Raw genomic sequence first — 26133 nt, forward strand, 5'->3', positions numbered from 1 at the left:
ACTAGCCGGGCGAGGTGGTGGGCGCCTGTAGTCCCAGCTACTCCGGAGGCTGAGGCAGGAGAACGGTGTGAACCCGGGAGGCGGAGCTTGCAGTGAGCTGAGATCCAGCCACTGCACCCCAGCCTGGGCGACACAGCGAGACTCCGTCTCAAAAAAAAAAAGAAAGAAAGATAATATCTTCACATTTTTCTCTATCATTTAGCTAATCATAGATGTTTTGTATAAAATATAGGTTAATTGTTTTCTAAATAATTTGTAGCATCACTTTGCATGTTTCTTGCTTCAATCCAGAAATGTAATTGGGAAATTCTTTATTATGTGTTTTAAATTGTATTAGGTTAAGATCACACGTTTGGTCTTTAAAATACTTAGGGTTCAAAAAATTTAGGATGTCTTGTAGATAGATAATTATATGTAGAAATACATGTAAAAATGGAAGTATATATGTATATAAGTATATATGTATATTCTGAAATTTTAAAATTACTTTGTTAATTTTTTGATTATAATAATCCCCCTGAATTCACTGGTGATAGTAAACGTTCCATTATAATAATCTCTTATATTTGTTAAAAAAAGCAAATTTTAATAACAAGTATTACAAGCCCTGTTTCAGGTATTCTGGAACATCAATAAATGCATAAAATATAGAAACAGATCTTTCCTTGCCTTTCTAATAGTTTTTGCTTCATTGACTGCATTATTTGTTTCAGAGAGAATTAGGACTGTCACATATTCATAAATTGTGCCTTGTATTATTACATAATGTGTCCCTTTAATGACTTAGGTTCTTTAAATATTAAACGCTATGTGGTCTCATAATTAAGTCTTACTTATGTTTAGTTTGCACTTTCTTTATATATCTCCGTCTTTATTTGAACCTTTCTTTATCACGTTGTTTCATATGTTTCTTTTAATAAAAATGTATCTATATTTTGTCTGACTTTTACATGTTTTCAATGAAGAATGTTATATATAAAGTAGTATACACAGTGTATGCATACAGTTTCAACAATATAACAGGCACTCAACTTGAGAGGTAGAATATCACTTAGCAAATCTAAAATCTATGTTCCCCACTGACCTGCCCCCAATGGTCTTTATCTCCCTCCCTTCCCCCAAAGAGAATCTTTTTTACTAATTTCATCATCCTTCAGTTTCATTAACTTTTGAAAGCAGTTCATATGTGTATCACCAATAATAAATTGTTTATATATTATTGATTTATTTATACAAATGTCCTTACAATTTTTATATTCTTTTATGCCTTTAAATTATTGTGATGTTTCATGTTTTTAAGGTTTATCCTTGTGGATATGCCTGCTATATAAGACAAGTCATTCATCTTTTCTGCTGTTGTTGGAATCTTTTTTGCAGTATTAGGCTATTACAAACATTTTAGTACAAGTCTCCTGGCGAAGAAATTAAAGAGATTCTACTTGGAATGGAATTGTTGAGTAATAAGTTACAAAATATTTAACTCTATAACAAAATGACGTTCAAAATTGTTAAACAAATTTAAACTTCTACCAGGAGTGTAGGAATTTTTATTGCCAGGTATTTAAAGCTTTAATTTTTGTGAATATAAAATATCATCTTTTTATGGTTCTCAATACTTTGGAATTTGTTATGATTTGATTTATTGTCTAATAGATTTAAAAATTCTTGTTTATATTCCATGTATGCTTGGAAAGAGTGTGTATTCTTTCTTTCCTCCTTAGTGTGTAATCACTCTTTCTTCCTTAGTAGGAACCCCGTATTTTAGTTGAACTCATTGCAAGGCAGAATAATAGGTACATTTTCATGTGTTCCTTGAACTCATGCATAACTATGGATTTAAAGAAAATAAAAACAGACAAAAATAACTGAGTGCTACTGGTGGCACAATGGAGTCACTATGGCATTCTTGGACTATGAACCTCTTAATATTTTCCACATGAAAAAGAAATAAACTTTTATTTGGTTTAAACTGCAATCATTTTCTCCTGTCATATGCAGCTACTAATAGAATTACAGATATTAAATATGAAATTAAAATGTTTAAATAAAATTCATTTTGCTTTTAATTTGAATGAAAGGATAAAAGCAGACAGCTCATAGTTAATATAAGCAAACTTAAATGTACTACAGTAGGTATAGAAAGCCAAAAGCAAACTGCATAATTACAGGGATATATCTGTTAAGCAATTTAGGGTTATAGACAATAGTTCAGTAGTGTACGGTTTATATCAACATCTCGTTGGGTTGCATTAATGGAAGTTTCATGTCAAGAGTGTTGTCAAATGAAGTAATAATTTGCCTTTACTCTGGTAATCAGTCACCACCTAGTGCATAATGTGTAGCTTCAAGCTCCACATTTCAATAGGAATATGAACACATTGTAGAATGTTCAGAGGATATCTGCCAGAAATGCACAGGGATTCGAATGATATCTCTCTTAGGATAGTAGAAGATTATTAATGGTAAGGGAGCATTAATGAGTGATTTAGGCTCACTGTATTAGGCACTAATGGTTTAGAATTAAAATCCGTTGTTAATAGTTTAAAATATATTAGTTTGAATTTACCATAAAGAGGGACTATGCAATAGTTAGGACTAAACAGAGAGAAAATTAATTTCCACAGGACACAATGTTTTTCCTGTTCACTGGTGGTGACTTAGGCCAGATAACCACATGGTGGAGATGTTGTAGAGGGAATTCAAACATTAGATGCCTTGTTGGAATAGAGGACATTTAAGGTTACTTCCAAATTCTAGAATCTGTGAATTTATGGGACAAATATATAAGAGAAAAGAGTCTCAAATTTAAAATCGATGCAGTGTTCATACTACTGTATCTAAAAAAATTTATCCCTCACCTTAATTACATTAATCATTTCCTATACTAAATATAGTTGATGGAAACTTTTTATTATGCCCAACACTGGATTAACTTTTTAAATTATGTGTACCTCTGCATTATATGTACCTGACATATACAAGCTCTAGAATCAGCAGAAGGAGAGTGTTTTCATTTTACAAATGTATAAAATACATAAGGCTAAAACGGTATTGAAGATAAATATTACAGAGAGAACACAATAACCAAAAAATGGGTCAGCACAAACTATCCAATTGATTAGATGCTTGCAGAAAACCACAGCAAATGGCAAAATCAATTTACCAATCAGCTTTGAGGTGTTTTCTTCTCAACTCAGCCAGCTGGGCAATTAGGCATATATTTGGTGTTTTTATGTCTTTCATTGAAGAAAGCATCATTTTCCTTTGGAAGCAGATGGTTTGGAACTATAGATTGGTCAAAGTTCAGTACGGTTACTCTACTACAAGCAGAGTAAATTGATGTGGCAGGATATGCTAGTTTGAATCTTTAGAAGAATTCAAAACTGAAAGAGAAGACTTTCTGAGTTGATATTTGGTTATAGGTTTTTGTAAGCTAAGAAATTACTCAATTATATTTTAATGCAGTGATTCTTCATTGTTATTTACACAATGTTCCATTCAATTCACTTTTTTGTAGGGTAATGTCTTATGGCTTATCTCAAGGAGTAAAATTTCAAATGATTATTGTTTTAGGTTTTGTCAAAGTAAAAGAAGTAAAGAAATGAGAGTTCATACAATGTTTTGGAAAACCAGCCTGCAAAACAATTTTATTCTGAGGTCAAATTCAGTTGTTTGAACTAAATTATCCAGTAATCAGTGTTTCCAGATGAATGTTTAAAAAAGATAAGGATCATAGCATTTTAAAAGGCAGAGTGAAATTAGGTATCATTTATTCAAATTCATGTCTACAAATGAAGGATCTCCTGCCTGAGATCTCAAAACTTGCAGCAGCACTACGTCTAGAACCCAAAATCTCACCAGGTTCTCAGGTGATGCTGTAATCTTGTAATCTTGTAAAATGTCATATTCCACATAAGGTGGTCATAGCATTAAAGTATTAATTTTGTGATGATGAAGAGAAAGAATAGTTCATCAGAACCGTAGTTGATTGAAGAAAAAGTACACCAAGTAATTGACCTTCCATTATGCCATTAAGAAGGATTTCCAATGATCTTGCCATCAATTGTTCTTGGTTACTAGTCTAAGTAAATATCATTTTAATGATTGATGAGTTTCTAGTTAATTAATCCTCAAAGATTAATCAAAGCTTTCTCTTTATTAGATATTTTTAGATGTTAGATATTTTTGGTGAATTTATCTGGCATGCTGCTGTCAATTTTTAATTTTGAGAGTCATTACAAGTTATAATTTATAGGAATACAGAAACCAAAGAGTAGAAACTACTGATTCGCTTGTTTTTCACATACTTGAGTTCTGAGTCTCATCTATATTTGTATGACTACGTCCCATACATATAACAATAATTCAACTCATGGTTATGGATCAAAAGGATTCAATGAATGAAAAGATATTTAGTGAATAGTACAGAAAAATTATTATTCAAAAATAGCAATTTTTCAGTAATAAGTATAATTCAATCACAGCTATTATTTGTTTGTAAAGGTTTGTGCTTCATCCTATAAAAAGTTGACAAAAAGGATGCTAACTACTGTGTCAGTAAAGGTATAGTACATAAGACAACTTCTTAAGATGTCAGTGAAATTAAGAAGAATTCTGAAGACAACAAAAAATGTAGGTCCTAATATTCACTTAATAAAATGGCCTGCCTGACTCTGGCTGAAAATATCAGATTTAAAATTAAAATATATGGTAACTCCAAAAGGAATAAATGATAAATTCCAAATGGACTATATGTTTTAGAATAAAATGAAATCATAGGAGTATTAGATTCAATCATGGGGAAATTATTTTATAAGCTCAGATTGAGACAGGTTTTTCAAAACATAAGCCAAAATTCAGTTATAAACTGAGAGATTGATATAGTTGACTATATTTAAATGCACAAAGGAAGAAAAAACAAAAATCTTTTGAATAATAGAAAAATAATTATAAATGAAAATTGGGGTGGGGGAAATCAAAAACATATCACACAAGACTAATTTCCTTCATGTATAAGTAGTTCTTTGAAAAAAATATGACCAGTTCAGTAGAAAAATGGGCAAATTATTTGAAGAGACAATGAGAAGGAAAGGAAATACAATGACTCTTGAAGAGGTGTGTAAAAACATACTTAACCTTATTCAATGTTGGAAAAATTTCTAAATATAAACACATTGAGATTCCATTTGTCATCTCTAAGACAGAAAACATACAAGTTGTATTTGATAAAACACTCTTCTGGGCAGCTGTGGAAAAACAAGTTGTCCCACATATTAATTATGGTAAGTGACTTGATGATATTAGTCAATATTATATTTAAAAATTCTCTTTGATCTAGCAAAAACTTTATAGCAAAGATTCTCTCTTAAATGTGGAAAACATTATAAAGATTTATTGCATCATTGCTTGTACCAGAAAAAGATTGAAAAAATATAAATAGTCATCAATGAGAGATGAATTAACTAAATTATGCTATAACCGTACAAATTTCATAGAATTGTGATAACTGGTGAGGAAACTTATCTTTAAGTATGAACATTTTATTGAATTTATAGAAATCTATGGAACTTGAAGCTTTATTTAAAAAAAGTTCCAACAGCAAGAAATAGTCAATAATTCAGTAAAAATGTGATACTATAGTTTTAAAATGTGAAGATTTTATCTACATACATTTATATATTTATATGATCTAGACTTCTTCAGTTTATATCCTGCTTATACCACTTAGCTCTCTGAGTGATCTCTTATGCAAGACATAAAAACTTTTTGTGTCATAGTTGTCTCATTAATAAAAAGCAGATAATATAACACCAATATAATGAGGATTAAGCTCCAAACTCTGCTCTTGGAACAGGAGCTATATGTGTTAGTTTCAGTGTCATAATGATTACTATTTCTTATAATTTTATATTTTATTATATATTATGTAATATACAATATTTTATTATGTGTTATGTAATAAAGATACAGTTATAATTATTATTATTATGAATGTATATTAAACTATTGAAGAATAAATCAGGAAACGACTAATGAATTTTTACTGAACTTTATAGTATGGGAACTGAGATTAATGGCACTTAAAAAATAATATATAATATTTAATCCATGGACTTATGTTGTTTGTATATTTGCATTGTTATTGATCAATTTATTAATATTCAGAATTGCACATTTTTATTGAAATTATAGTAAAAGTAAAATCACACTTACTCATTTGCAGTATTTCCTATGAGCCTCAAGCATCTTTAAACGCTGGAGAATTAGATGGGAATTTCACAGGGTTTTGTAAATTTACTTGGATTGTAAACAGATTGGGAAATAGAGCAATTTAGTGGCTGAAGTTGTGGAAACATAATTGTATCACTCACTATAGAAGAATATTAAGATAGAGTTTATTTCATGGTAAACACATATTAAGGAATCTCAGACTATAAGTATATAAGCCCTAAATAGGGAATTCCAGAAAATATTTATTACTGTTAGTAAGGACATTTTCCCCCTCCTCATCTTGATCTTTACCTAATTCTCCAAATCAAGGACCCACGATGAAATTGTATCTTGATACCAAACTTCTGTCAACTTTTAAGTTATAGCTATAAAATATATAAAATGGAATTTCATGTAATTAATTATATGATCACAAAAATGTTCTCTTACATAATGTTAATAACTGATTGTAAAATTATTTTTAATCAATAGGCATCTGATTACGTATACTGAAAAACTAATAGGAAAATAGAGTTCACTCCCTCGTAGTCTTTTAAAAATTTCAGGGAAATAGTGATTAAAGAAGTCTTTGGTTAACAACTTATTTTCACCTGTGATATATATTGCTCCATTTTTTCTCAATTCTTTATTTTTCTATTACATTTGTTCTATTACAGATAGAGTATAATTTTTTTGCTCAATTGATGTTGTCCTGAAGTACATGACAGGCTTGTCTTGAGGAATATTCTCAGGCATATGTAAACAGAGGCTGGGGATTGGCTTGTACAGTTGAACTGGCCCTCTTGCTTTTCTATCACTGCCATGATGAGAAGAACATCCCTCAGGTAGCAGATTAGGCTAAGAAATATGAGAGACAAACATAGAAGACCTGGGTTACAAGTTCAGCTTGGAGTTAAGCCCAGCCAACCCCAGCTAAATTAGTTGAGTCCAAGCTGACCCACAGATGGATGCATAAATGTACTCAATTCCACCAGGCCCAGTGGCTCACTCCTGTAATCCCAGCACTTTGGGAGGCCGAGGTGGGCAGATCGCCAGGTCAGGAGATCCAGACCATCCTGGCTAACACAGTGAAACCCCTTCTCTACTAAAAATACAGAAATTAGCTGGGGGTGGTGGCGGGCTCCTGTAGTCCCAGCTACTCAGGAGCCTGAGGCAGGAGAAATGGAGGGTGAACACAGGAGGCGGAGCTTGCAGTGAGCCGAGATCGCCAAGCACTCCAGCTTGGGCGACAAAGCGAGACTCTGTCTCAAAAAAAAAAAAAAAAAAAAAAAAAAAAAAAAAACTAAATTCATGCAAGAATAAATTATTCTTGCTTTAAGTCACTGAGTTTTGCGGTGGTTTGTTATGCAACTGTATTGTGGCACCAGCCAACTGCTACATTGCATTTTATTGTGGCAATACCTAATCAATACATTGAAGTTTAGAAGTTTGTGTGGATTTATGTAAAAAGCAACTCATTAAGTATCATGCAATTTGGCAGTTATCCTCAATGCATTTAATGCTTTATCAAGGGTTTCTCAGTGATAGATCTTACATTCAGAATAACAGTTTCTAGGAACAAACTAAGGAATGGTTATGATTTTCTATGCCCTGAGTATAAAACCACAATCATTTGTTTAAATCTATATGTCTATTATCTAAATAAGTATTCAAAATGTTGTGGACAATCAGTATATGTGTATTGACTAAGTGAATTAAAATAAATAAATAAATGAAGGAGTAGCACATCAAATTGACCAAATTTCCTGGTGGCTGCAAATTCTTCTCTCCCCATCAGGATATGCAGTTAATTTTCCCTCCCTTTGTGTATGTGGTAAATCTATGACTAATTCGATCAATTGAATATGGGAGAAATGATCATGGGTACATTCTGAGGCTGAGATATAAGAAATTACAACTTTCATTTTTGCATACATAGAAAGTTCTTCTCTTGGAAACCAGCCACCATGTTGCAAGAAGCTGAAGACATAAAGAGAGGTCATGTAAAGGAACTGAAGTATCTGCTGAACAGCCCAAGCTGAAGTACCAACTAATAGCCAACACCAGCTACCTACCAGCTGCGTGGGTAAGCCATCTGGGATATTTCAGTCCAAAGGAGCTTCTGTATGACTGCAACTCCTGCTGACACCACACGGAGCAGAACTGTCCACATGAGCCCAACCAATTCACAGATTTTTAAGCGATAACACATAGTTATCATTTTAAACCACTTGATTGTGCGGCTGTTTATTATGAAGCAAGACATAACTGAAGTCCTAATGAACAAGTTAATTCTAGGCTTTGCATTATTACTTATATATTCCAGTATACTCCTGTATGTTCCTATGGAAACATTGAAAGCTGACATTTAGCTCTTTCCTGTGACTATAGCCTCAGAAACGTATTTTCATATTTCCAGTGGAGTCTATAAAGAATTTTGAAGAGCTCCTTCTCTGAAGTTCCCAGGTTGGTATTTATTGAGCCAATATGATCTGCAATCACCCCAAAATTCACACCATGATTTTAAGTCTCCACAGTATTCCTAAATATGTTAGCTAATAGGCCGCATTTAGAAATCAGGAAAATTCATATTAACATTTATATTTTTAGATCATCTTAATAAATATAAATTTTTACAACACTAGATTTGTATTTTTGTGTGGCACTTCTGGTTATGCACTAGATTTACATTTATGCATGAAGCTAATTAGAAGCAACCTTATTTATATGAGGCATCATTTTGCAATTCAGCAAAGTCTTCACTAGTTCTGCTTCCCATATGCATCAGAACTCTTGATTATAAAAGTGAGAAATTCTGGTATAAACTTTAAATAAAAGAGGATTTTTTTGCTTGTTTGTTTTGGACAAGTAAAAAGTTCTGTGGTTGTATCTTTAGGTCTAACTCAATTCTGAGACCAGCGACATCCATTTTTCTCAATACCTTGGCTCCTCTTTTCTCTGATCAGATTTAATTCTCAGGCTCTAGTGTGGCCTCCGAAATGTCCTGGTTCACCTTTTCTAAATCAAAGGAGCAATCCTCTTTCTATAGTCCTAGTAAAAGACTCACCATTTCACTCCTGCTGTGATTGAGTCATGAGCTCATAGCTGAACTATAGGCAGAAATTGCATGTTTGTGTTGACCAGGCCTCAGGAAATAGAGTGGAAGTCTTACCAGAACAAGAGGAATAGATGCTAGACAATGTCAACAGAAATCTACTCCACAAAGCTTGTTCAGTGGAATCAATTTCTGGCCTACTTAATTCTATCAAGCAGGTGAGGGAGTATGTTTATCTAGTATCTTAAAACTGTCATTCCACACAGGCACTGTCTATGGATATATCCAGCCAACCTGTTCAAAGACATTTAATCTTAGTAAAACACTTTTAGGGTGTTTTTAATTTTTTTAAAAATAAAGTGTCTTAACAAGCAATTAATCTTCTTAACCAGAGGATTTCGGTCTTAACCACTACACCTTTCTTTTGGATGGATTTGTTCTCCTTTCCTGCGGTCTCCGAAAAAGTTGTTCACTAATCTTAAGTTTCACTAAGCCTTTAACTTTGGATCAAGATGAACCATTCTAGTTCAGTGGAAGCAGTAGTTTTTTGAAAGTTCCTAGTTCCCACTCTCTGTTCAAACTAAAACCACGGAATTCTGCAAACTGTCGTTTAATCCTTGATCTTCAGATTTCTCTCTACTCTTTGTTCTTTTTTTTCTTCCCCCCATGGTTAGCTGAAGGGATTTTTAGTTGTTCTTTCTTATAATTTCTTCCCATGTTTTCCAATTGTCTTCTGATTTAGTAAGATAACTTGATTCCATTTTTGACTCATTATTTAGGCTAGGACAATCCAGCCTATGGAAACATAGCTTTTTAGTGCAGATTGCATAAAAGGCTGATTTATTATCCCAGACATAGCACATGCTAATCACACATCATGATGTATGTGATGGTCCAGCCATGCTGAATTAGAATTCTAGTTTTGTATTAGGTACATCATCCTGTACCATGCAAAAGATGCCAGAATAGTATTTTTCAATTTTTTGTACTTTTCTTTATGTTGGAATTATTTCCTAATTAGTTTTATTAACTCAGAGGGGAGAAAACTCTCTGAAAATTTTAAGTTTACAGTTCCCAGAGGTGGTTAAATGTAGGTTGGTTTAAATGGTTCATGAAGAAGTTTGGTGAAATCTTGTCCACATATTGCAGTTGTGAAAGAGCAAATAGCTAAGTTCACAGTCAACTGAACAAAAATGAGGATTTCAAAGGATCTGAGGACTTTCCAGATGGGAGTGCTGTCATGGGATAAGTGAATCGATATTGGAGATGAATCTCATTTTAGCTACTGCAAACCTGCTGGACCATTTCCTGAGATATTGTATAAAGCAATTGAAGATGGCGTGGTCTAATGTCGAACAGTAATACTAAACCACTCTCTATTACAAAGAATTTTCAAAAAAGTAGCAGATCAAAATTTTGTCCTGAGTATATATGGCATGATTTTTCTGATTGCTCTTCTCCTAATAACTCAACTGGTGCTTACTTATTTTCTTTAAAAATGATTCTATATAAGTGGAATATGTTTTCTATCTAAAAAACAAAATGTTTATTAGAAATGAAAGCTTTTAAAGGTTTCTTCATTTCTAAATGAATTCTGAAATACTGAATTTATCCTATAAGGTAGGTTTGAATTAAAGGCTATATTATGAAAACACTTATTTGTATATTTTAAAATACTAAAATATTTTTAAGAGGATCTTCTTTTTTAAAAAAATTGAAAGTTTAATTTGGTTTTTAAACTATTACTTTATGTTTCTTGGAATAAAATTTTAGCAATGTGTGACTCTAGTCATAAAATATTACCCTTTTCTGATGTATTGACTTTAAATGGAGTGGACTACATTGAAGATTTACTTTTTAATGTATTCTGATATCTTACAGAGTTGCATTTTGGTAGAGTGGATCAAACAGTCCCTTCTATTGCTCAATTTGTCATGGACAAGTGCAGTATTTAAATTGTGGAATCGGTTTTTTTGGGTCACTGATTCAACTAAAAGGGGTATTAATTCTTGCACATTTAAATTCTTCACATGTAAATCTAAACGGTAGGGTAGCTGGGTAGGGGATGGGGCACTCAATCGTTTTGTCTTAGTAAACATTTGAGCAGCCAACTTATAGAACAGGTATTATTATCAATAAAACTTTTGAAAAACAAACAAACAAACAAACCTGGGACAAAGGAAGGACAAGCTGTTTACATAATTGAAGTCAAAATATCCTGGAGCAGTTGTTCAAGAGTTCAAAGAAAAAAGAACCCCAGTTCAACAAGGATCAGAGTGAAGCTGGAGGAGAACTATGGCTTTTGTTTGGCCCGTTATTGTTTTGGGTATGACTGGGAGTTTAATGACATTGGCACAAGGCCTGAAATGCAATTTGCTATTTTTATTACTCTGTCAATATGGCACATTAAGGTCCTCAATACTCTTCAACAAATGTAAAAGGAAAAACCTTTTTTCTATCAACCACTGAAGAAATTAAAACGGAAAATGTCTAAAGCATGTTTTCCAATACCACAGCGTAGATTAAAGCTTTTGAGTTAGTCTAACTTATTAACTTAAAACTGTGATTAAAAACCTAAATTATATAGAGATATATGGTTTTTAGGATTGCCTCTAGAGAATTTTTAAGCAGTTGTCTTTTGTTCTTTGTGTAAAAAGAACTCTAAAGGTAAAAAGGTAAAAAGGAAGACAAGGACTTTTTCTTATAAAACCTTTCCACTTTGTCTCTGGTTGGGGATAAACAAAGTCTAGTTAACTGATAATCAGAGGTCAACTAAAAATGAAACAATTAGATAAGAATGGAAAGGGTGAAATTAATTCACAGTTTTGATATCACCAAAACTTCTTACTCTTAATGGTGCTATATTAAAAATACTGGTATGCATTAAATATCAAAATTCAACTCAGCCATTACACTACAAAAGCCCTCAATTTAGAAGAATGCCACTTTTTTCCCAGAAATGTTTTCTCTTTTAATCTCATATATTACCAAATTATATCATGCAAAGTAATTTTGAAAATTGCTTGTAATTGAGGCAAATGTGTGGTTTTTGCCCAAATTTTCCACATAATTACTCTAATTCTTTACTTGGCTCTTCTTTAAAATCCTAGCATAACAGCATTTTAGGTCATGTTTCTTTGAAAAAATGCCTTAAGGCTTTGAAACTTAATTTAAGTAGTGTTCTGGGTTTTGTTAAACTGGTGGAGTTTACCAGTAATTTAAATGTATGATAGTTGTGAATTAGAGTCACTTAAGTGATTAGCGATGTTATAATTAGGTTACATTGTTTGCTGTTGCAAAGAATCTGAATTCTCCCTGTCAACATTCAACTAGAGTTAATCCCTTCATATGTGCCAACCTTATCAATTTACTCTAGTTCGTAGAAATCTCAGCTGATTGCATTGTGTTGTGTTTTGTTGTGTGTTTGTTGGTTAATTTCCATACCATGTCATTAGAGCAGTAGGAAAATTTTTCTGAAAAGGGCCAGGCAGTAAATATTTCATGCTTTGCAAACCATATAGTCTTTGTTGCTACTATTCAACTTTGCTGTATGGTGAAAGCAGCCACAGGTGATACATTTAAAAAAAATTAGTGTGAATGTGGTCTAATAAAACTTTATTTGCAAAAGCATCAGGCCAGATGGATTTGGCCTACAAGTCCTAGTTTGCTGAAAACTGCTTTAGGCTTCATAAACTTTTTCAGAGCTGGGACAATAATTAATAATGAATAAAGATATCAATCACCTGTGACAACTTCTGGCGAATAAAGTGTGTATACTGTCGTGAGAATAATAATAATTCCTGCCATTTATTGTGATTTTAAGCTAATTATAAGTACTATCTCTTTAGCTATTCACCCCAGCATAGACACACAAAAACAAAAATCACATATGAAGTTCTTGGCTAATGCCTAACATAATGCCTGAAAATTCCATTTATCAATTCTTTGGATTATGTATAAATAATAATTTTGATAATAATAACATGGAAATCTGTAGTGGTTACTGAATACGCTAAACTCTTTTCTGAGTCTTTTATGTATACAAATTATACACTTACAAAAACCTTATAAGGTACTTTTGATTATTAAATAGATTTTGCTGAAAAAATAGCTGAGGCACAAAGTCCATAAGTTCACATGACTGACAAGTTGCAGGGTCAGGTTCGAACAGAGCAGCTTGGTATCATTAAAATACATTTGCTATGTTGATTCAAACTTTCTGTGTGGTAACCACTGGAATTTATAACACAAAACTTTTATTATGTTTTTACTATTTAACTTTAAATTTTAAAACTTAACCTGTATAAATGATCAAAAAAGAGTTAAATGTTTAATATTTCTTACCCTGGAATATTTTTATATAATATTTGGAAATAAATGTTCAGCATTAGAAAATTAGCTAAGTATAATATACTTTATTTTTAAGATGGAATAATACGAAACCACTAAACATAATTTAGTGGCAGAATATTTATTGACATAGGAAAACTATTCTCCATGCATTTAAAATTGGAATAAATCACTTAACTAATAATATGTTATTTCACATGCATAAAATATCTACACAAGTGGTATGTTGGTAAATGTTTAACCAACGTCTTACCTGGAGAGAAAAAAAAAAAAAATTTGCATTTGTAGATATTCTTACCATGGACAATTTCAAGCTACTAATGTAAAATCTGAGAAGCTACCAGATGTGGAAAGAGATACACACAATTGGCACTTGCAAGCCATTGTGAGCTGGCCCCAGCACCCACAGATACACACTAAATGAAAGTGCGGGTTGTCTCTGAATGGTGGTATAATAAGTAATTGTTAAGATTAGTTTAAATGTGCAAGAAGCTCATAGAGGGGAAGTCTGTAAAGGATGAAAGGGGAGATAGCTAGAGAAGTCAAGAAGAGTCTTCAAGACCATGAGGCAGTCTACACCTGTGAAAGAAGAGAAGGAAGAAAGAATCAGGTAAGAGGAGCCTCAGACCTCAGATTTCAACACAGTTCTGAGAAAATCTTTGCTAGGCCAATGGGAAACTCCATAGTGAAAGTTGTTTTTTAGAGGAGACCCACATCATGCAAGAATACCAGTGCCAATATTCAGGTTGTGCTCAGGCATTGCCTGGAGCAGCTGGGTAAAGCATGACTTGGCTTGAATGAATGTGGAGGTGCAGTCGAAGAGGACACATTTCTGTGGCCTCCACAAAAAGGGATGATTTTTCTTCTCTTATCTTTCCAGTATTTCCATTTATGTTATATAACCTATTGACTTTTCAGTAAAATGCATATTGTAATTGTTAAAAATTCAAGTTTCAAATAATATTTACTATTCATGTAATATTGATTATATATCATATACTTTACTATTTTTCTTCTTACAATAACTAACCATTACCTGAGTCTTCACATTTTATTTTTCATTTTTGTTTTTATTTTTTTGAGACAAGTCTTCGCTCTGTTGCCTAGGCTGGAGTGCAGTGGCGTGATCATGGCTTACTGCAGCCTCGACCTCCCTCCAGGACTCAAGCTATCCTCCCACCTCAGCTTTCCAAGAAGCTGGGACTACAGGTGTGCACTACCACACCCAGCTAATTTCTGCATTTTTTTTTAGAGACAAGGTCTCCCTGTGTTGCCCAGGCTGGTGTCCAACTCCCGGGCTCAAGGGATCCCCTTGCCTCAGCCTCTCAAAGTGCTAGAATTACAAGTGTGAGCTTACGATACTCCAATAAGCCATGTAACCTTGGCCAGGAAAGTTCCTTGTTTATAAAGAACTTCCATATACATTTTAATATTTTCCTAAATAATTTTTTGAAATGAGTAATATAGTTGCCCCCCATATTTATATGAATAATTTGAAAAACAAAAACCCTGACTCTTCTAGTGTGGCTGAGCAAATAAATATTCAAACACAAGAAGCTGGGTGCTGGATATCTTGATGTTTTTCACGTTTTTAAAATAATTGGAATGCCCATCCTGTCTTCAGTTTGTTTTATCCACATTATCGTGATTTTGGTATGAGTAATGAGAGGCAGCCCAGGGTAATAATTAGGAACATGGCCTCTGGAGTCAGGCTGCCTGGGTTTGAAACTTAGCTCTGTTATTTACTAACTGTGTGACCTTAGGCTAAGTCACAATATCTGTCTAGGCTTCAGTAATCACATCCTTTAATGGTGATGATGATAGTACCAACTTCATAGGATTAGTGTAAGCGTTAGATACTTGTAAATTCTTGCAAAACACTTACACTTGTAAATATCTGTAGAGCACTTTGAAAAGTGCCCAGCACAGAGTAACTGCTATACAATTGTAATATTATTACATAATGGAAAAAAACACTACATTTAAGAAATATTTAAAAATTCTTCCATGGTAAAGGAAATAAATATATTCATTATGATTTTTAAAAATGCAAGAATCAACAGAGGCAACTTAATAAAGTATAATATGCCAATGAGCCATGTAACCTTGGCCAGGCATGTTCCCCCTCTGGACCTTAATTTCCTCATCTGTGCAATGGTGTGTTTGTACTAAACAGTTCCCAGGGTGTTTCCTGGGTCTATGATTTTATGACTTCTAATAATTTAATTTGGTATCATTAAACCCTGAGAGGAAAAAAAAATTTCCTTTTGACCTTTTGTTTCAGGGGAAAAAAATCTGCAAAATACTTAATATAAAATTTCAAAAGATCACAAGTACCAAACATGTATGATTATTACATTACTCAAAACCACAAATAACATAAAAGAAAGTCATTTCAAGTTAGTGTTCAATATTCAAAACTGTGTAAGATAATTTGATTGTTTTAAATTCAAATAAATTACAAGCGCAGTTTTAACTTGCAGGTAATTTCAGAAATTTCTTTAGAAGTTTTGCAGTTCAAAGCTTTTGAGATGTGTTGAAAATGGCCACTTTAGATAGGAAAACTCTTGGAAAAACTGTGTGAAACTTTTCTTTTGTTATGTTTTTCGAGTCAGGTCCAAAAGCAGTGCTTAACCTACCAATACTGACAAGAGTCATAGTAGTAAAAACATTATCATTTGATCTTTAAAACTTTGTTATTCATGTGACATTGAAATATTGCTTGACTAATTAGCTTAATTTTTAAGACATACCGTAGGTAGGACTAAAGTTTTGAATTCATAGCATACAATAATAAAGTAATATTATTGATGAAATATAAACAGCATGGATTAATTCCACTAACCCTTAATTAACTGTAAGCTAGCCACTGTATGTATGTCATCACTGAAATCTCGCAGAGGCCCCTGTACAATGTCCTGTTGTTATCTCCATTTCCCAGAGGAGGATACCAAGTCATTTCAGAAACCATACTATTTAATAATACCTAATAGCTATGATTTAGTTATTATTTTTATATATTCTATTAAGCATTGCATGTTACAATGTATAGCAGGATATCCCTCTGAGTAGGGAATCATTGAAAACATACAGACCAGACTTCCATCTATATGTCTTTGCCTCAGGACTTTTCTCTGGCGCGAGAGCCCACTCAGCTGGGATGGAATTACCTGAAAATTAGTGTGCATGCACAAGCACACACACCTGTATATATACACACAAAAATGTCCAAAATCCCTCAACTAATAGTCTGGCTCCTTGCTTTTCAGTCAGGTCACTCTGAAGACCTTATTCAATACAGCAGAATTAATAATTAAGCTCTAGCAGCCTTTAGTGATGTTTGCTAGGTAGTGCAAACTTTATTAGCCACCTTCTTCTCTCAGTCTCACTTCACCTGTCTCCATCAGACTTTCCTGGAATTACTACCATGACGAATTTCTTGTATTAGGATGCTTGTCCCTGACTGTGCTGCTGGTGGAATCTAAAACAACACACCATGCTATTTAATCCTTGTAAGAACTCAGACGAGTAGATGTTATTTCTTCAATTTTTCAGAAGGTGAAATGAGGCTTAAAGAGATTAAGTTATTGTACCCAAATCACACAGCTGTTAGGAAGTAGCCTATGGTCATATTCCTGCTATATAGTTTCTAGAATCTCAGATCTTGAACTCTATCTGACTCCACATTTTGAGTTAAATGTATTGAAATTCTATGTCTGAAAAAGGACAACTAAATCACCTTTATTGTATAACAAATATTTCAAAACATGACCTACTTACATTGCCCTAACTCCAAAAATTAAGAGAAGCATATTTAATAGTCCGTGAAGCCAATATATTTTGTTGAATCTGATTGCAACTATTATTTCACTAATGAACACTATTCTTCATAGCATAATGCATATCTTTTATTCTCATTTGCTGACAAAAATCTAAGGCAGAAATCTATTTTTCTTAAATATTATGGAAGTCTCGTATCTTTTTCCTATCAAACAATATAACGCCACTGATAAAATTGAAAAATACGACCCATTCTCCTTAAAATAAAATTTATTTGAAACCAAAGAAGCATGAGTACCAAAAAAACAAATTAAACCATTAAATCAGAAGGAAAGTGTAAAAAATGAGATCACTTTTCAACATTTTCACTAAGAACATGCAACGAATTCTAGAGAATAACTCCTCCTTTCTTTCCTTGTTAATTTCACTAAATGGTGTCTCAAAATTAAAGATATGTATTTACTCCTGAATTTGCGATCGCATGTTCACTTTCTACCAAAGTTAACTTCAGGAAATATTGAAAACAAGATGTGTAAATGGTTGAGCAGACCCCAAATTTAAAGTTTCAGTCTCTAAATTCACAAATCATTCCCTTGAACTACCCTGTGTTATTTAGAATAGAAATATAGATCTCTAAATGGTTCATATTTCAAAGTATTTAGGATGACTTATGGCATTTCTACCTTTTTTCCTTGCCAATTTCAACAAATGAATAATATTAAAAATTCAAACAGCACAGCTAGAAAGACTTTAAAGAAGAGTTGAGAACAAATTGATTCTATGTGTTTAGATTGATTTGGATGACTGCTGATGGAGGGATTCTCTGAAAGTTTCTTTGAAGGGTGCTTGCTAGAATTCTACTTAGTTTGCTTCTTTTGATATATTTTTTTCTTTGTTCAACTATTTTCTTTAACTTCTTTTCTTAATTCCCTTTTAAAAATACAGTTTGGAAATAGTAAAAAAAATATATAGTACTTATTATATTCAAAAGACAACCCCATTATATTAACTCAGTTATTATTTATTCATCAAAAATTCCATTTACTATAGTGTAATCATTATCCACATGTACAAATGAGAAAACCAATATGAAAAGGTGAGAAAGATAAGAACAGCCCATAACAGCTGAAAGATGGCATGGCACTGTATATTAGATTTTGGCATTGCTAGAAGCTGGCCTCACACTCAGAAAACGGCTTTAGTTGAACATTTTAAAAAATTCACAAAGTACAAACATCAGACAAGGTTACTCTCTTCCTATTATAGATCAGAACAAAAATAAGAACATTTCATAATTATGCTTGCCTGGGGTCAAAAATAAGAACATTATCTGTATTATAAAAGTGGCCAGACATTTCCCTAGGAATGCTGCTTCTTTACCAATTACAGCGTTAGCCCTGCCCTGGTCTCTTCACTTTGTGGATAAGAATTAACAAAATTCCCAAGAAATATCCAATTTCTGCACAATATTCAATCAAAGCGAAGCCTTATTTCCTTGGATTCTGTCCTAACACCTAATGCAGGTTCAGGTCCCATTATTAAGTCCCTTCGGATACTCTCTTTACTGAGATGCACACGGTTTCTCATCTGTGTTCACCTTTGTTGCAGCATGTTCATCAGCACAGCTTCATTGAACATAGAAATTAATTCATGTGTAGTATGTATCGTTAGATGTGCTACTGGTAGTCTTTGGCTAAAGGGCATTGATAAAGATTAGGTAATTTTCCCATAGTCACAACACATGTAAGTGGCAAAGATTAGATTCCAACCTAGGACAACTTAACTGTTTTCATGATTAAACAGCAAAAAAAAAACAACAAAAAAAAGTGATTTGGAAGCCAATTTGGTATCTAAATTAATATATTTGCCTTGTTGAAAAGTGGGAGAATTTGTCTAATATCATATAAGCAGAAAGACAGTGCAAGGAAAAAACCATCACATCAGAATAGATTTTGATTTCCACATAATTTGTAGGATTTTTTGTTGTTCTTCTTAATTTATTGGTAAAAATGTTTAAAATGTTCTTTCAACAGTGGCTATCATAAACACTATGCTGCTGATTGGTGTTCAAATTGAGATAATAATTTATATTAAGCCTACTTTCAGTGAAAAACGGAGATAGCAATTTATAGTAAGCCTGCTTCTGGAAAATCAATTCCTCAGGTCAGCGATTGGAAAATTACTTCTACAGAAGATACCCAAGAAAAAAGTTGTGCAATATTTTAACTGCTATATAGTACTAAATAAAAATAAAAATTAAACGACGATGACAAAACAAAGCCCTTCAAACTTCATGAATGTCTATAAGTATTCTGATTATTGTGAATAATATTTAGCAAGTTTCTTTTTTGAAGTCAAATTGATTAAGATTAGTGGTATATTACTGAGAATGATTTGTTATTTTAAAATATATATAATAAAATTATAGCCAGGCATGGTGGCTTGCATCTATAATCCCAGCACTTTGGGTGGCGGAGGCAGGAGGATTCCTTGAAGCCAGTAGTTAAGACCAGACTGAGCAACATAGCAAAACCCCATCTCTACAAAACAAACAAACAAACAGGCATGGTGGTGTGTACCTGTAGCTGGGAGGCTGTGGCAAGAGGATCACTTGAGCCCAGGAATTTGATGTTACAGTAAGCTATGATTGTACCACTGTACTCCAGTCTGAGTGACAGAGTGAGACCTGGTCTCTAAAATAAATAAATATATATATAATAAATATACATATATAATAAATATATATGAAGAGAGAGAGAAGTAGTAATTCTCAAACCAAATATAATTTTAAAATGCTTTAGAGATGTATATATTCAGAATAATCCAAGTAGCCTTAAAAAGTTATATTTTTAAAAAGTTATACTAATATTTATATAAAATAGTATTTATAATATATTTTATTGCATAATATATGATGTTTTATATTATTAAAAATTATATTAGATGCATAGATAATAAATCTGAACTTTTAAAATGAATATTTCTATTATTTTTACAGTTGATAATGGGGATAGAATAAATGATATGTATTTGTATTGATCACTTTGATACATTTGTATATATGCATATGCCCACAAAACATGTATTTGTGCATGCATTTGTATACACATATATATATACACCCATGAAACCAACACTACAATCAAGATTATGAAAATATCAATCATACAAAAAAGTGTATTATAGCCCTTTGGAATCTCTCACCTCTACCAATCCCCAAATCTTCCTCAATATCCAGACAACCATTGAACTGCATTTCACTTTCTGGAATTGTACACAAATGAAATTATATAGTGTAAATGCTATTTTTAAGTTTGCCTTCTTTTACTCAGTATAATTATTAAGAAATTAATCAATGTGTAGTATGTATCATTAGTACAGTTATTTTCATTGTTGAGTACCAGTCCATTGTATGCATATACTACAATTTGTTTATTCTTGAACTTGTTGATGCACATGAATGTTGATGAACTTGTTGATACACATATGAGTGTTGATGGACATATGAGTGTTGATGGATGTATGAATGCTGATGGACCTCTTGATGCACATATGAGTATTGATGGATATATGCACGTTGATAGACGTATGAGTGTTGATGAACCTGTTAATGCACATATGTGTGTTGATGGACACAATTTGTTTTGGCTAATAAAAATTGAGTTGCTGTGATTAGCTGTGTACAAGTATTTATTTTAGTTTCCTATTTTCTCCTTTACTCCCTTTCTTGGCCTTAATTCAGTAGTTTTAAAATGCCACTTTATCTACTTTGTTGGCTTTTTAGCTGTAATTTTATTTTGTTTATTTGTAGTAATTATGTTAAGATTTATACTATAAACTTTTAACTTATCACAATAATATTATACCACTTCACATGTAATAAAACAGCTTTACAATACATTTTACTTCACATATGTTATAAATCCCAATCTACATTGTTATTATTATGGCTTTAAATAGTAATTTTAAAATTCTGTAATTTTTAGTAAAATTTTAGTAAAAGTTTCAGTACTTAGAAAAACAGTAGACTGACCACCTTGACTCATCCCAGAATGTTGGGAGGCTTAAGTGGATGGATTGCTTCAGTCCAGAAGTTCCAAACCAGTCTGGGCAACATGGTGAAACCCTGTTTCTATAAAAAATACAAAAATTAACCAAGCATGGTAGCATGTGTCTGTAGTCACAGCTACTTGGGAGGATGAGGTGGGAGGATTGCTTTGTCCCAGGGAAGTTGAGACTGCAATGAGCAGTGACTGTGGCACTGCACCTCAGCCGAAGTGACAGAGCCTCAAAAAATAAAACAGTGATCAAAAGAATGAAGAATAACAAAGAGTATTTTATTTGATCATCTGATATGATTTCCTTCTGCAAGAAATACATTATTTCATAGTTACTATAATTTAGATCTCTTAGGAATAAATTGTTTCATTTTTTACGTGTCTGAAAAAAAATTTAGTTTACATTTATTTTTTAAAATGTATTTGCCTCGAATATAGAATTTCAGATTTCATGGCATTTTTAATTTTTTTTTGTGGTTGTTTTATCTTTTAACACTTTAAAGATATTTTTCCACTCTCTTCTAGCTTGCATTTTTTAGGGTAAGAAGTTGGCCGTCACTGTCCTCTTCTTTCATATGTATGTAATTTCTTCTCTGATGCTTGTGCTTGCAGTTTATTGAGCTTCTTTCATGTATGGGTTTATCGTTTTCACCAAATATGGAAAAATTTTGGTCATCATCTTAAAATATTTTTTCTGTCCCCTTATTCTTCCTAGGGGCCTGTTACTCGCATATTCCACTCCTTGCAGTTGTCCTAGTTTACTGATGCTCTCTTCACTTTTTATTTTCATTATTTTCCCTCTGCATTTAATTTTGGAATGTTTCTATTGCTTTTTTTTCATGTTCAGTAATCTTTACTTTTGCAGTATATAATCTGTGAATGTCACTTGTGTATTTTTCATCTAATATACTGTACAAACTAAATCTAGATTTGTTCTACAATATCATTTCTGTCTCTGCTTAATATGCTTAATATTTCCTCTGCCTTCTTGAATGTATGAAATATATGTATATATAATAACGTTTTACTTCTAATGAACTACTGCTATAATCTGCTTTATTTTTGTGCCTGTTTCAAATAATTTATTTTCATTCTCATTTTGAGGTGTATTTTCCTGTCTCTTTGCCTGTCTGATGATGTTTAAATTGATCTCAGACACATTGGATTTTACTTTGATATTAAATTTACTTTGATGCTGAGTATTTTTGCATTGCTATCAATATTTCTGGGTATTGTTCTTGGATGCAATTAAGTTTTTTGAAAAGAGTCTGATGCTTGAATAGTGGTTCCCAAATAGAGATGTTTTGGATGCCCCCTCAGGGACATTTGCCATTTTCTGGAGACATATTTGGTTGTCATAAATACTGAGGCTGCTTGCAAGTGGCATTTAGTGAGTAGAGACCAGAGATGTTGCTAAATACCACACATAAAACAACCCTACACAAAGAATTATCTGGTCCAAAATGTTAATAGTGTCACTGTTGAGAAGCCATGCTTGAGAGGCTTTCTTTTAAGTTTTCTTTCATGACACCAGACCAATCATTAATATTTCCACTAATGGGACAATATGAGTATTCTACCTGATATTTGAAAATGCTCAGATTTTTCTAATATGGCCTTTGGGGCACAGACAATTCCTAGCTCTCTATGAGCTTCAGTGAGTTTCCTCACTTCCTTTCATGTGGTTCTTCTCCCCATCCTCATATTGTTTTCTCATACTAATCTTCAGAAAGTGTTTAGTTGGACTCAAGAGGGCCCCACTTTGGATTTCCAGAGCTCTGTATCTCTGAAGCTCTCCTCTTGGTTATCCTGTCCTGTGAACTGCAGCCTCCTTGGACTCCAAAGTCTCCCAGCTCCAACTTCTCTGCTTAGGAAGATCACCATGCTCCACCTGCATTCCCCATTTCCAAACCCTCTGTTGTGGTTTGGAAATTTTACCAGGAAGTACCACCGGTCAGGTGAAGCTCACATTGTTTGTTTCCCTTTTTTCAGGGAGCTCTGTTTTCCACTGCCAGTTTTCCTATGTCTGAAAAATAGTTGCATACCTTTTGTCTGATATTTTTAGTTGTGTTATGTAGAAGGGTAACTTTGGTCAGTATTATTCAAATTTGATCAGGAGTTTCCTTTTATTTGTTTTTTAGGTGAGTAATATTCAAAATTGAAATATAAACATACGCTTTCTTAGGGAAATGGATTTGATTCATAAATTTAACAATTTTTTTTTTCTGAAGAGTACATGATATATTTTAGAAGGAATGTTTCTTATATATAAATAAATAGGTTAGATTGTTGAGATTAAGTGTTACATGTTTTCCCTATAATTATTTTGAGAGTCAAGACAACACCTTCTGATTCCACCTGATATTTATTCAATATACAAACACCAAGAACAACGTCTTAATACTTTTGACTCTCTTAACCAGCAAAGTGTCCTTAGTAGACGTGAGCAAGAACATGCCTATTTCAATAAACAAACAAGTAAACAAAATCTACCATGTTATAAAACAATAAAAGAGCTTGGTGGATATAGAATGGGGAAAAGAGAATTAGTTTTGAGTCAAAATATCTGTATATGAGTCCTTTGTTATGCAGTTAAATCATTCACCAAATACCATTGCGAGCTCGATTCTGTCAGGCTCTCTGATACATAAAAAAAATACAGAACTATGGGCCAGGCACGGTGGTTCACGCCTGTAATCCTAGCACTTTAGGAGGCCTAGGCGAGTGGATTACCTGAGGTCAGACGTTCAAGACCAGCCTCGCCAACATAGTGAAACGCCATCTCTACTAAAAATACAAAAAATTAGTCGGGTGCAGTGGCGCGCGCCTGTAATCCCAGCTACTCAGGAGGCTGAGGCAGAAGAATAGCTTGATCCCGGGAGGCGGAGGTTGCGGTGAGCTGAGAACGCGCCACTGCACTCCAGCCTGGGCGACTGAAGGACGCTTTGTCTCAAAAAAAAAAAAAAAAAAAAAAAAAAAAAGAGAACTACGAATATTTGGGGTTTTAATTGTCATTGCTGTTGTTTTATACAAGTTACTTTCTTTGATGCCAGGTTAGTTCAGAGTGCTTATCAATCTCCTTTCTTAATTCATTTTAACTGAGAAAAAATCCTGACCATTATGAATTAGCGTATTCTATTGTCTTCTTCTGATAACTAATAGCTATTCAACGTAATGAAAAGAACTGCTTTTGTTTTATAATATCAATTGTGTGAAACTTAGTAAAAAAATTCTCTTCCTATTTTTTATGAAAGATAGCTCCAGTAATTGTTTCTAGATCTTTAATTGGTTTGGAAGAGATAAGTAAAATTAACCTTTCAATACTTTGTAGAAAGTAGGACTCTAGAAGTTTAGATTTCTACTAATTATAAAACAACTGCAACTCTGCTACTCCACAAACACATCAATAACAAGTTTTTAAGACCAACTCTAGATTTACTGTATCTCTGTTTTGGGAAATTATATTTAAAAATAAAGAAAACCTATTTAAAGTGATATTATTTCAGTCATTTTCTCACAGGTGCAATTTAATAAGTATTATAACGTCATGATTTTTTTTTCTAAACCCACTTTGTATTGGGACATATGAATACTGTCACATACTGGGTCACTGTAAGCTGAATATATTTTCTAAATCTGTTAACTATCATGTCAGCAATTCTTGGAAAACAGATCCAAAACAGCAGATGGCTGAGAATTTAGGCTCCCTGTACTTAAACTGGTAGTAAAGATGTCATTACTAATCCACAGACCTAACTGAATCTTTGAATTCCTCAACAGAATGTTTCCATATATTGCTTAATCATTTTCCAGACTTGCAGGCTCAAGGTAATCTGACTCTAAACTACTGCATATTAATCTGTCATTACATACAGCTTATGGGATTTTTTCATGGATTGACTTACAAAGAAACAGTTTTATTGATACATAGTTAAATTATTTTTGATGTGCCTGATTCTCTGGAAAAGAGAAAAACACATATAGCTTTACTTAAATCAGTAAGAACTATCATTTTAGATAAAATTTATCTGTACAACATACCATATTTGGCATATGAGTCAGAAAATGAATCATAGAATCAGATTTGACCTCCAATTGAGAAGTGAAAAGGTACCTTATAAATCTATATCTGACAATATTCACCTCAATCGTTTATGATTTTAAAATCAATATTAAATATAATGATACATTAATTGTACTTAATTGTGTTTTAAATTGAGTTATCAATAAATTCTGAAATTAGATTTTGGAGAAAAGAAATTTAATTGTATTTAAAATGTGCATGTATGAAATACTTATCAATATACTCTGATACATTTGATTTCAGATGTTGAAAGAAAAACTGCATTCATGAATTTTTCTATTAGAATGATCTTAACAAGGGTTGATAAATATACATTACATATACATTGTTTATTCTAGGAAAAATAAGTTAAAGAAGCAGCAGTTAGATTGCTAATTTTTTGTTTATCAAAGAAGAAAAATGTTAATTAGTCAGGCGTACATTGAAAAAGTGTTAATATATTTCTGAATATATACAAGGCCAAATATTCAAGTTCTTGAAAATAATGACATCTGAGGAATATTTCCTGGTCATTACTCTCAACAAACATTTATAGAGGACTTTCAGAAGACAGCACACTACAGTTGTTATGGGATTTGAAAATATACTTTAAATTA

Source organism: Macaca thibetana, chromosome 17 (assembly GCF_024542745.1).
Source record: "Macaca thibetana thibetana isolate TM-01 chromosome 17, ASM2454274v1, whole genome shotgun sequence".
NCBI classification, from domain to species: domain Eukaryota; kingdom Metazoa; phylum Chordata; class Mammalia; order Primates; family Cercopithecidae; genus Macaca; species Macaca thibetana.